This window comes from Bos indicus, chromosome 4 (genome assembly GCF_029378745.1).
Source record: "Bos indicus isolate NIAB-ARS_2022 breed Sahiwal x Tharparkar chromosome 4, NIAB-ARS_B.indTharparkar_mat_pri_1.0, whole genome shotgun sequence".
NCBI classification, from domain to species: domain Eukaryota; kingdom Metazoa; phylum Chordata; class Mammalia; order Artiodactyla; family Bovidae; genus Bos; species Bos indicus.
The window spans coordinates 46490601-46501855 of NC_091763.1; the positions used below are offsets into that span (position 1 = coordinate 46490601).

An 11255-nucleotide genomic window follows, 5' to 3' on the forward strand; every position below is an offset into this window, starting at 1 on the left:
TGCCAAGAAAGAACTTACTGCCCTAGCCTGGAGGTTCAGTGGATGATTGAGTGCAAAAAGCTTTCCGGAATAGAAAATGAGATACCCCATGGGCCAATCTTTGAAAACTGCAAGCTGCCAAGCAAATGTGAACCATCAGGGATCTAAAAAATAATATCATTATGGCAGGGCTAGATAGATGGGCTTTCTTGACAGGAAGAATCCTCTGAACTGATGGCTGAATTCCTGAAGGGAGTTACAAGATTTTCCTTGCACTTCTGAAGACTACATAACTTAGAATTCTCCCTTTGGAAAGTTTTTCTGATGTCCTTTGAGGCCATGGGCTCTAGAGGCTGACTCAAGTTGTAAGTGTGGCTCTGACATTTATCTGGGTGACGTAGAGCATATTTTCTCTTCTGGGAAATGGGAATAATATCCTTTGCCTAACTAGATTGTGGTTTTGAGAGTTAGAAGTAATGTACAGTGCCTGTAATTTATATATCCTTTAAGAAATAGGGATGCAGATATCCACCATGCTTCCAGACTTCAGAATTGGCATGAATTGACTCAGTAAGATGGGACCAGAGAGGAGAATCACATCTAGGCTTTTATTCTTTATTTTTTAAGCTACTCATTAGCATTCTTCACATTCTCCAACTAGCAGATTATGATGAGTCAAGATCAATTATTGTCTTTAAGTATGTTTAGTACTAACTGATCTAGTAAGTGTAAAACAAAGATAGCTAGCAATTATTGTGTTCTTAGTATGTGCAGGGCATTCACGTTAGCATTCTTATGATTATCATTCTCATTTTACAGATGAGGAAACTGAAGTGCAGAGAATAAGGAACTAGTTAGTGCAAGGTCACAGCCTAGTATCATGACTAGGAAATAACGTGTAGATACGGGGCGGGGGGGTCAGTCTTGGCGGATGTCGGAAAAAATCAAGATCAGTCACACTGAGAAGGTAAATTGAAATTTAAATTTTATTCTCTTCCAGTTAACAGCTCAGCAAAGATAAACTATGCTTTTGTCATTTAAAAATTGCACTAGAGGGCGCCAAATACACAACTGTGACTCTAGAACTGTTTTGCTAATATAGTTCCCATAGTGCAACAAAACATACAATCAGTACAGATTCAAGCCAGAAGCCCATCCCAGAAAGAGAGTGATGCAGTTTAGGACAATTAAACAGCTTTATTTCTAGCCCCGCAATTAAAAGAAAGGAAAACCCCTCATGCTTTATATTCAGCAATTTATAATTTGTCTCTACCTGATACTCATTGTTATTCAAAGTGCCTTTCAGCTGGGTTTTCAAATTTCTCTTTGCTCTGAGAGCTGAGTGGTGAAGAGTAACCTAGAAAAGGGTAGGGTAATCTGGATGAAAATAAATTTTTAAAAATTAAACAGAGATATTGTTTAATATTTATTTTAGCAAAGTAAATCATGCATTTTTTTTTTAAAGAAAACAAATACCCCACCTTACATCCAAGAGCTTAAAATTAAAAGGAAAAACACCCCATTCTTAACCTCAAGAGACAACATCTTTGAGAGGTAACTCCAGATTCCTAAATAATGTTTATGTTTCTATTTCTTGATTTATCAAACTGACATTATTTATCTTTATGGGCTTTCCAGGTGGTGCCAGTGGTAAAGAACCTGCCTGCCAATGCAGGTAGAGGTAACAGATGCAGGTTCGATTCCTGGGTTAGAAAAGATCTCTTGGAGGAGGGCACAGCAACCCACCCCAGTTCACAAAATAACTTTTATTTCCCCATATTGAGAGGAATAACTGCATTGCAGAACATTTAATGTTTTTTACAATAACGAGATTACTTTGTATATGGGATTTCATCAAATTAAACACGATGCTCATCTTTCCATGTCATTAAGCATTAAAAAAAAAACAAAACTGTAGTGTAACTTACATAAAACATGTTCTAAAGTATAAGGAACCTCCACCTCTTTAACCAGCGTGAAGATAAGATCATTTCACTCCACAGTAGAAACTATGATATTTGAAGATCTTGTCTTAGTTATGCAGCAGTGAGAATAGTGTCTGAAGGGGCAAGACTTAAAGAGTCCTGCTGGGAATGCAGAAATCAATCAAAACAAGTTAACAACTCAGCCTAGAAAAGTTCTAATTACTCCTCAACATCTCAAGATTAAATGGATCATGAATGAGTTAGTCACAAGTTTGGAGTTTGTCAATTTTTTGGTGGAAAATAATTTTTGTATGCTTAGTTCTCTTATCATTTCCTTGTAAATTATCACAAGCAGCACAGAAAACTGCTAGAGTCATTAGTGCAACTAACAACAACAAAAAAATCTAGCATCTTTGTTTAGATCTTTTTTCACCACCCATCTCCAATCTGCACCTGACTCCAAATGGTAGGGGGCACGGGTTGGGAAGTATTATGGTTTGGGTCAGTTAGCAGCCTAAAATGTACTTGGGAGGAAGCCTGTCTACTACTACATTTTTCCTCTGAAATAAAAACAGAACGGTGCTATAATCATACCAAACCTAGGCTTGTCTACCATCCCTACAAAATACTCATCCAGTACTAAGCTCTGAAATAATGGTCAAGTTGAATACGAACTGGAACTTCTTCAGAACCAGAAGCTTGAAAGGATGCCTGGGAGCTGGTAACATACTAAGAAACACCAGCTCTTTCAGATGGGAGGAGGCCATTCCTATGGGGACGGGGAGAAGCCTTACCTAACACAACCGACATAATTTGAACAAAGAGATGCTCGATAAATAGTTTATACATTTCCTTATTTTTATTTAGCCTTTATGCTAGATACAACTCTATGCTAGGTATGCTAAAGGGTTTGTATGCTTTACCTCATTTGATCCATCAACAAATGACTCCGCGACATTCATCTTTTAAATTTGGACACAGCTGGTAAGCGGTGACAGGGGACTCAGAATTCAAATACAGATCCTTCCCATGGCAGGGACATTACCGTTCTGGCCTCCTCTAGCACAGCATAATGAACAATCATTGCCACTCGGCACGTAGGACAATGGACAGACGGATCGCTACCAGTATTTCCGAAGATGGTGGTTAAGGCCAGGTTCACTTTGAGCAGTGTGCACCGCAGGAAGTTGTAAAATACATTATATACTTTTTGAAAGGAATGAGAAGCTGACCTTAAAGTGTGTCAACTAGGTCACTGAACACCGAAAAGGCTAAAACTCTGGGCTCTGGGGCCCCAGGAAACGCCAGGCGGAAGTGGGCTCGGCCGCGGAAGAAGTGCGTTTTTGAGGCTCCTCCGCGACGACGCGGGCGGGGCGGCAGCTCCAGCCGGGCAGCAGTTGCGCGGCCTGCCCTCTCCTCCTCCCGTGGAACTGCTGGCTGCCGGCAGCCTGGGCCGAGGGGCGGCGGGCCTCTGGAGACGCAAGAGCCGCTTTCCGGGGCCAACCCCTCCCCCTCCCCCGCCGCGAGGGCGGTGCCCATGTGACGCTCGCAGCCGCTCGGCTACGCCCTTCTCGGCGCAGGCCAGCCGGCTGCCTGGACTAGAGCGCCAGGCCCCGACTCGCTCGGGCCGGTGGCCAAGCCGCGAGCTTGCTGCATCTGCTGCGCAGCCACCCACAGCTCCCTCTTCCAGACGGGGAGCCAATGTTTGGACGGCTGGGTAGAGTTCACGAGGGCAAGTTCCATCCCACCAGGAGCGAGGGAGTTCTGAATGAAGAGAAAGGGGATCTTGGGTGTGTCCACTGTATGCTTAAGCCCGTTTATCATATATAGAGTGAAAGGGCCTACTTCCACAAAAGGCCAAAACTGGACGACAGAACCTCTTTCCTCTTTATCAGCCCGACTTTGAAGAGGGTTAACTTCCGTTAGCGTTTCCAACTCAAGTTCCTCACTGTGGCTTCTCACCTCCACTTTGAAGTCAGCTGGTTTCTCCAAGGACTGTTGAGGGAAGAGGCTGTTCTAAGCTAGAACGGGGTGCTGGGCTAACAGTAGCTAAAGGCCTCATTACTAACCACGAGTCCGGAGATGGCCCTGAGAGTCGTGTGTGCACTCTGTAATGCACATTTACAGCATGCTGAGAATTCTTAGGCTTTATGGGGCTTCCCTGGTGGCTCAGATAGTAAAGAATCTGCCTGCAATGCCGAGACCAGGATTCAATCCCCGGGTTGGGAAGATCCTAGAGAAGGGAACGGCAACCCACTCCAGTATTCTTGCCTGGAGAATCCCATGGACAGAGAAGCCTGGCAGGCTACAGTCCATGGGGTCGCCAAGAGTCTGACACGACTGTGCGACTACCACTTCACTTCACGGGGCTATCAAAAGGTCATGGCACAAAATCAGTTAGGAATCTGCGTATTTGGAATCTAGGGAATATCTCTGTAAGAAGCTGATGTTAAAGGTCATTGAAGCTTATTTTCTGGGAGCCTGAAACAATCTTAGCCCAAATAATTTGGTTTCATGAAACGCTGTAAGAAAAAGAAGGATTGTGACGCACTACTTTAATGCACACTCTGGACGTGTTTTGAAGCTGTATTCCCTATGTACAAAGATCTTGCTTTTTGCACCTGATTTCCACTTGACTATTTTCCAGTTAATGGTTGGGTTCACAGATTACAAATGTAACTGTGCAAAGTTTTTTTAAAAGCCTACCAAAGGTTAGCAATATCAGATTGTTTATGGTGAACCTACTGTGCAGACAAGTAACTTCCTTTTAGATATCAATTTTCTTAAAGATTGCTAATTTCCTTGTTACAATATTTAAGCTCACCCGGCCAGGCAAAATCCTTCTCTCCTGTCTCCACAACTAATCTTTCAAAGTGTTTTCATTATTCTCTGACATCCTCATTGAAATTTAGTACCTCACAAAAGGCTAAATTTTCTCAAGTATACCTTTTCAAAATACAGGACTGATTTAACTTGGTAGGTTTGTCAAAAACAGGCACCATAGTTAATTCTGCTATAGGTTGACCCAGAATCCCCATTTTAAGAACTACTGCTGCTGCTAGGTTGCTTCAGTCATGTCCGACTGTGTGACCCCATAGATGGCAGCCCACCAGGTTCCCCTATCCCTGGGGATTCTCCAGGCAAGAACAATGGGATGGGTTGCCGTTGCTTTCTCCGGAACTACTGGCTTAAAAGCAAATACATCACGGTTGCTTGGGATCATTTCTCTGGTTAGTCTCAAGCTATCCGTATTTTATACAATCAGGTAGAAAATACCTATGGAGGCATGACAGTCACAGTCTCAAGCTATCCGTATTTTATACAATCAGGTAGAAAATACCTATGGAGGCATGACAGTCACCAAACTGAGTAATTTATGCGAAAGTGCAAATTTGCTTTGGAATTCTTTAAGTTCTGTCCTATTAGAGGAAAGGAACACAGCCAAATAAAATGTCCTGGATGGAAATGTGGCCTTTTTATAGAAAAACCAGTTTGTACAAATGCTGTTATTTATTCAAGATGTTTTAGGCCCAGAGATAATGTATGACGAGTTTATTAAACCAGTTTAAGCTCTCTTTCACCTATTTATGATTAAAATGTACAACTCTAAGAAAAAAAAAAAGTACAACTCTTTATTACCTTGTTTATTGCCGACCAAGGGCCTGGGGTTGACAGAAAGCACTGAAGTGGACCAAGCCTTTGCAGGCCAAGGACCTGAATCAAGTTGTGAAATAAAAGGCCCTGTACTGCAGTCACACCTTGCCAAATACCTGGTAAAATTAGTTAGCTAAAACCAGTGAGACACTTCTCAAAGATAACAGACAGATGCTGCTGCTTTTATAGCCGTGTCCATCTGTGACAAACAGCTACAGCGTTCTTGATACTACCAGTCCTCAACCCAGTGGGACCTTGCACCAAGATCAGTGCCACAAGGTAGAAGAACATGCAATCTGATCGTAATGCTACTTCCTCAACAAGTATAAGAATATACTTGCTAAGTTTGTATACTGCTGACAAGTGCTAAATTGTTCTGCAAAATGAAAGATGACTTAAGAGGAAGACATTTTTAGAAAGACAGGGCACCTGGAAAATAAGAAGCAAAAAAAAAAAAAAAAGCTTAGGAGAAACACTATGGTACTGCACGCTTTAAAATTTAAGATAACAGACCTCATGTACGTATTTTACCACAATTAGAAGAAAATCTTATAGGGTAATTTTTGCAGTTTAAACTTACTCAGTCCCCCCTGTGAAACTGTCAGTAGAGTACGTATTACGTATTAATGCCTCATGAAGTAAATTAAATTCTCTTATTGGTGAATGTGATTAAGTGCACAGTTCTGTTTTAAATTTTAATATGCCAATGGCTGCCCAAGGAAGGCAACTACACATAGGATGTACTGAATTCGTGACCGATTTTTAGGTTCAATACAGCTTTGTTAATTGCTTTATAAAATGCCAACACCTTACTGAAGAGTCCATCATTTCAAAAGAAAATCTTGACAATGCTTATTAAACTTCAATTAACTTTATTAGTAGTCTGTCAAGTAATCAAGTATTCATGGTCATCTGTGGTTCCACAGCACTAAAACTTTTACTTGGTTAGTGCCATATTTGAAGGTTACTTTCCTAGTGAGGAGACAAATAATTGTTTTCCATTTATTAATGTCACCTACCCCATTAATTAATTATTTTTGAATACTGAGCATGATTCAGGCCCTGACTCACAATTTCCTTAACGTGTTAGCTTGTTTCTCTTTAAAATACAGGTACAGCCAACACTATACTTCCCTGGCGGCTCAGCGGTAAAGACTCTGCCTGCAATGAAGGAGATGCAGGTCCGATCCCTGGGGCGGGAAGATCCCCTGGAGAAAGAAATGGCAACCCACTCCAGTGTTCTTCCCTGGGAAATAACATGGACAGAGGAGTCCGGTGTGCTACAGTCCACAGGGCTGGAACAGAGTCAGACACGACTGAGTGACTAAACAACAACATGATACTTCAGAGAGTGTTGCTGTATGACCAACTATGCAGCACTCAGCAGAGGACTAAGTAAAACCCTACCCCCACAAAAGAAGTACGCACTGTATGTGCATACTGCCTGTATTTTCTTCCTGTATGTCACTAAGATATAGGGTATAAAGCATTATACTAATAGTTTAAATATATTAAGAACATTTTTTACATGTTATTATAAATTCATTTTAATCACAGCATATTATTCCATCTACTGGCTCAGACACAGGGTGTATAATTATTTGCCTATTCCTTAGCCATTTATTGGTATGTGTAGTCTGACCTCCTGGCTAACCTGGCTTCCTTTTCTGTGTACCAACTGATCCCTTGATGACCAGCAGGCTCTCTGGCTTACCAGTTACCATTTGAACATTATTTGTTTTCAGAAGTCTTAAGTTCAGAATACTTTAACTGCTCTAGTTCAGGAATCCACAATCTTTTTTTTTTTCTTCTGAATAGGGGGGTCACAAAGGAAATATTTTAGGCTTTTCAAACCACAGTCTCAAATAGGGTGCCTGTACCCCCACAATAACACTTCAAAAATATAAACAACGTTCTTAACTCCTCAGCTATAAAGACACAGGCAGGGCTGGCTATAGTTTGCCTAGTCTTATTCTAGTCCTTAATGGGATAAAGGGTAGTTAAACCTCAACTTCATGCAAGCATGTATGGTCACAGTAACTTACAAGTGCTGGCTGAATATTTATTTCAACATGGTCTTCATCATAATGCTTTCTGGCACCTGAAAATATCACCAAGTGCTTGTTTGGTCAATTAATAAAGCATGTATTAAAACATACACTTTACCTTAGGGAAAAAGAAACTCAGTGATTATGAAGAAATAACTCAAACTGAGATTTAAGTTTACTGTAATGTGTATAATTATATACTAGGTATATAATTTTAGTTTTACATGTAACATCTTTTATCTCAAATAACTTCTGAAACTTGCTGTGATTCTAGTAAGTTATTTTTGAATATTCCCAAAGATTTAAAAATAACATTAAAAAAAATTAAGGTTAAATTTTTCCAATAGTTCTTGCTTACTTGGTTAGTCTACTTACAAGTTACATGCCCAAATAACTTTTGCTGTTTGCCACCTACCTATCCAGTTCCTCATTTTACTCTTCATGTTTTGTGGGACAGAACCCATTTGGAATAATGTATTCAGTTCCAGAGGTGCAGAGGAAAAGAGCTGACCACAGAGATGCCCAGTATCACTGAGGCTGTTTAAACAGAAGTCAGTCACTTGTTCGGCAAACTAATGCGTGCATAAAGAGGGAGGGAGAGGTAACACTGTATATTGGAGGCTTTTAGGCTAATCTGAATTCTATCGATCTCTGCTAACATCTGCTATGCTTATGCTGCATGGAGTAAGACTGACCATTGTGATAGCCCACAGATGTACCTATTCTCATATACAATGTCTGAGAGGAATTTAATGGTGTGTTCTTGTTCATGTATTTGGCACTTTTGTAAACTCAGCTCTCTTCTTACGACCAGTAACTCCATCCTTCTCTCTGCCCTTGGTGCTTGTATGGCACATTCTTTTTAACTGCAGCAACTCACAAATTATCCCTCACTGCCTCTTTGAACAGGAAGAATGCTCAACATAGTGGAATGTTGGAAGGACTCAATTCCACACCTCATTTGTCCCTTCAGACTTGAATTTATTAGGCAGGATGTGTTGGAATACACTCATCTGAAAAAAATTTTCTTTCCTTCTCACCCTACAAATTATCTTATCCATACATTCTAAATGCATTTATGTCGTCATGCTTTTCAAGTTGAAGAATCCCATAATTAATGACATGACAACTTAGGTTTCCCATTTGAGGCAAATCTGTGCTTTAATTTGGGGGGGGGGGGGAAGTAAAAAAATTCAATTAAGTGAGATATACACACTATTGTATATAAAATAGATAATAAAGACCAGGGAATTCTATTCAACACTCTGTAATGACCTATATGTGCAAAGAATTTTAAAAAGATTGATATATGTGTATGTACAACTGATTCACTTTGTAGTACACCTGAAACTAATACGTTGCTAATCAACTATACTCCAATAAAAGTTAATTAAAAATCAAAAAGAAATAAGTGAAGTGAGGGTAAGACAAGGAGTAACTATGACTCTTTGCTGCTGCTGCTGCTAAGTCGCTTCAGTCGTGTCCAACTCTGTGTGACCCCACGAAGCCCTCCCACCAGGCTCCCCTGTCCCTGGGATTCTCCAGGCAAGAACACTGGAGTGGGTTGCCATTTCCTTCTCCAATGCATGAAAGTGAAAAGTGAAAGTGAAGTCGCTCAGTCGTGTCTGACTCTTAGCGACCCGACGGACTGCAGCCCACCAGGCTCCTCCGTCCATGGGGTTTTCCAGGCAAGAGTACTGGAGTGGGGTGCCATTGCCTTCTCCAACTGTGACTCTTCAGATAGCCAAATGCCTCATCATCTGAACAGTGATGCCTATGAATGCAACTCCCACTGTCCCTACCCACTATCCACTGAAACGCTGCCAAGACAATTAGCTTGGCACAATCAGCAGGCAAAGACCTCCTTGAGCTTAATTCTGATCCAGCGTAAGTTAAATTCTACATATCCTATTCCAGATTAATCCTCTGGACAATATGGTGACCATATCAAGACTAAAAACTATGTCAAACTATGTCAGCATTCTCAGAAACAACCTTCCTCTCTCCCTCACACACACCCACCCACCCACACACAACATTTATTACCAGCTTGATGGAAACATAAATTCTTGGTATACTATCTACTATATTTATATATATATATCTCCACATGCTGTATTATGGATTTGCTGAAGTCATTTGTAGTTCTTTGTACTTGGCATTTATTTAAGTCAAAAGAATACTAATTTAACAATCTAAATATAAGATCAGAAAACCTGTTTTTGTTAATAAGCAAACTGGTATCTCTTGAAAGACAGAGTAACCAAGGAGCAGGTGTATTTGAAAAAAAGGTCATTTATCAGTTTATGAAGAAAAGACACATTATTATCTCTTTAGCCAGTAATTTCCTTCAAGGAGGTTATTATACAGGAAGTCTAATAGTGTCCATAAAGTTGCCTGGTGAACATGATACATGTGGAATTACATGATGAGAATATTTACTGGTACTGGGGCTGGATTTTTTATGTTGAAGTGGGTCCTTAAGTCCTAGCTCATGAAATCTGAAGTTCTTAAAACCTACTACTCTTAAGTTACTAATATTAAATGAAAGGATGCTTCTTTCTGCTCTTGAGTTGCACTTCTGGGATTTAAAGTTCCTGCTTTTACCTTTAAGAGAAAACAGTAACTGTGGTTGAAAGATCACTGTCTAAATATCTCAGTAAAAGTAGTAGGATGAAATGTCACTATGTTTAAAATAACAGCCGATAGCTCCTCCCCATTTAAAATGCTCCTATATATTAAAAGGGTATAGAAATAAGGTATTTTTCACAAAAAACCTAAGCACTCCTAAAAAGACAGACTGATTCCCAGGCTAACAAGACTTGACCCTTATCTACTACAGAAAAAAGTCCATCAGAGCATTATGATTTTTTTAGGAAACAAATTATGTCACTATTCTGAAGAAATCTCCAAGAAGAAACTAAATGGTTCATGCCAATAGTACCTTCAAGCTTCTTAGGTTGGAGGTACAATAAAGCTCTCCAAACAAGAAATAGGGGATGGGGAACAACTGTTGGCACTGTAGTTTTATAGAAACATTTTAGTGAAATGCTTCATTCCATGTAAGTGTTTATCAAAGTAGCACCTGCATGCAAAGTACCTGAGCATGAGAAGTTTCTGCAAAATGCAGATTCCTGGGTCACACTAAGAAGTTCAGCAATTGTGTTCTTATGGAATCGCTACATTCTAAGAAAATTATGAATGATACATAACAACCTGTTTGGGGGAACTGGGGTGGAGTCCTGGAATGTATAGTTAGTAAGCTTCCCAGATAATTATAGTAGTCAAACTAGCTTGGGAACTACTGACATGCAACATTTTAACATGCCTGTAGTAGAGACGCTAATTTTTTTAAGTGTTTTTTTTTTAAAGGCTTGGTAGCCATGAGTATGACCATGGGCTTAAGAATTTGTCTTCAATGAAAGATCAATTAAGTTGTTAGAAATGGATGACCAACCTTAAGTCTGCCTTGAATTAAATGTGATGATATTTCTACCAGTTTTTTACGTAGAATTTTCACCTAACACTTAGGCAAAGAAGGAAAAAAATTTCTCAGGATCTGTATCTGTATAACTTATAAAAATGTTACAAATCTTAGAATTGATTTTTAACAGTGCCAAACCTGCCTGAATATTGTAAAATTGCTTGT

The 11255-nt window shown here is 40.0% G+C and overlaps 1 long non-coding RNA gene across 1 annotated transcript; it reads left to right on the plus strand.

Moving 5' to 3' along the window:
• The first annotated feature begins 4065 nt into the window (after window positions 1-4065).
• LOC139182604 (uncharacterized) lies at window positions 4066-8783 on the plus strand. The gene is made up of 2 exons (XR_011566107.1): window positions 4066-5169; window positions 5234-8783. It is a non-coding gene; the product is annotated as an uncharacterized lncRNA (long non-coding RNA).
• Window positions 8784-11255: the final 2472 nt, after the last annotated feature.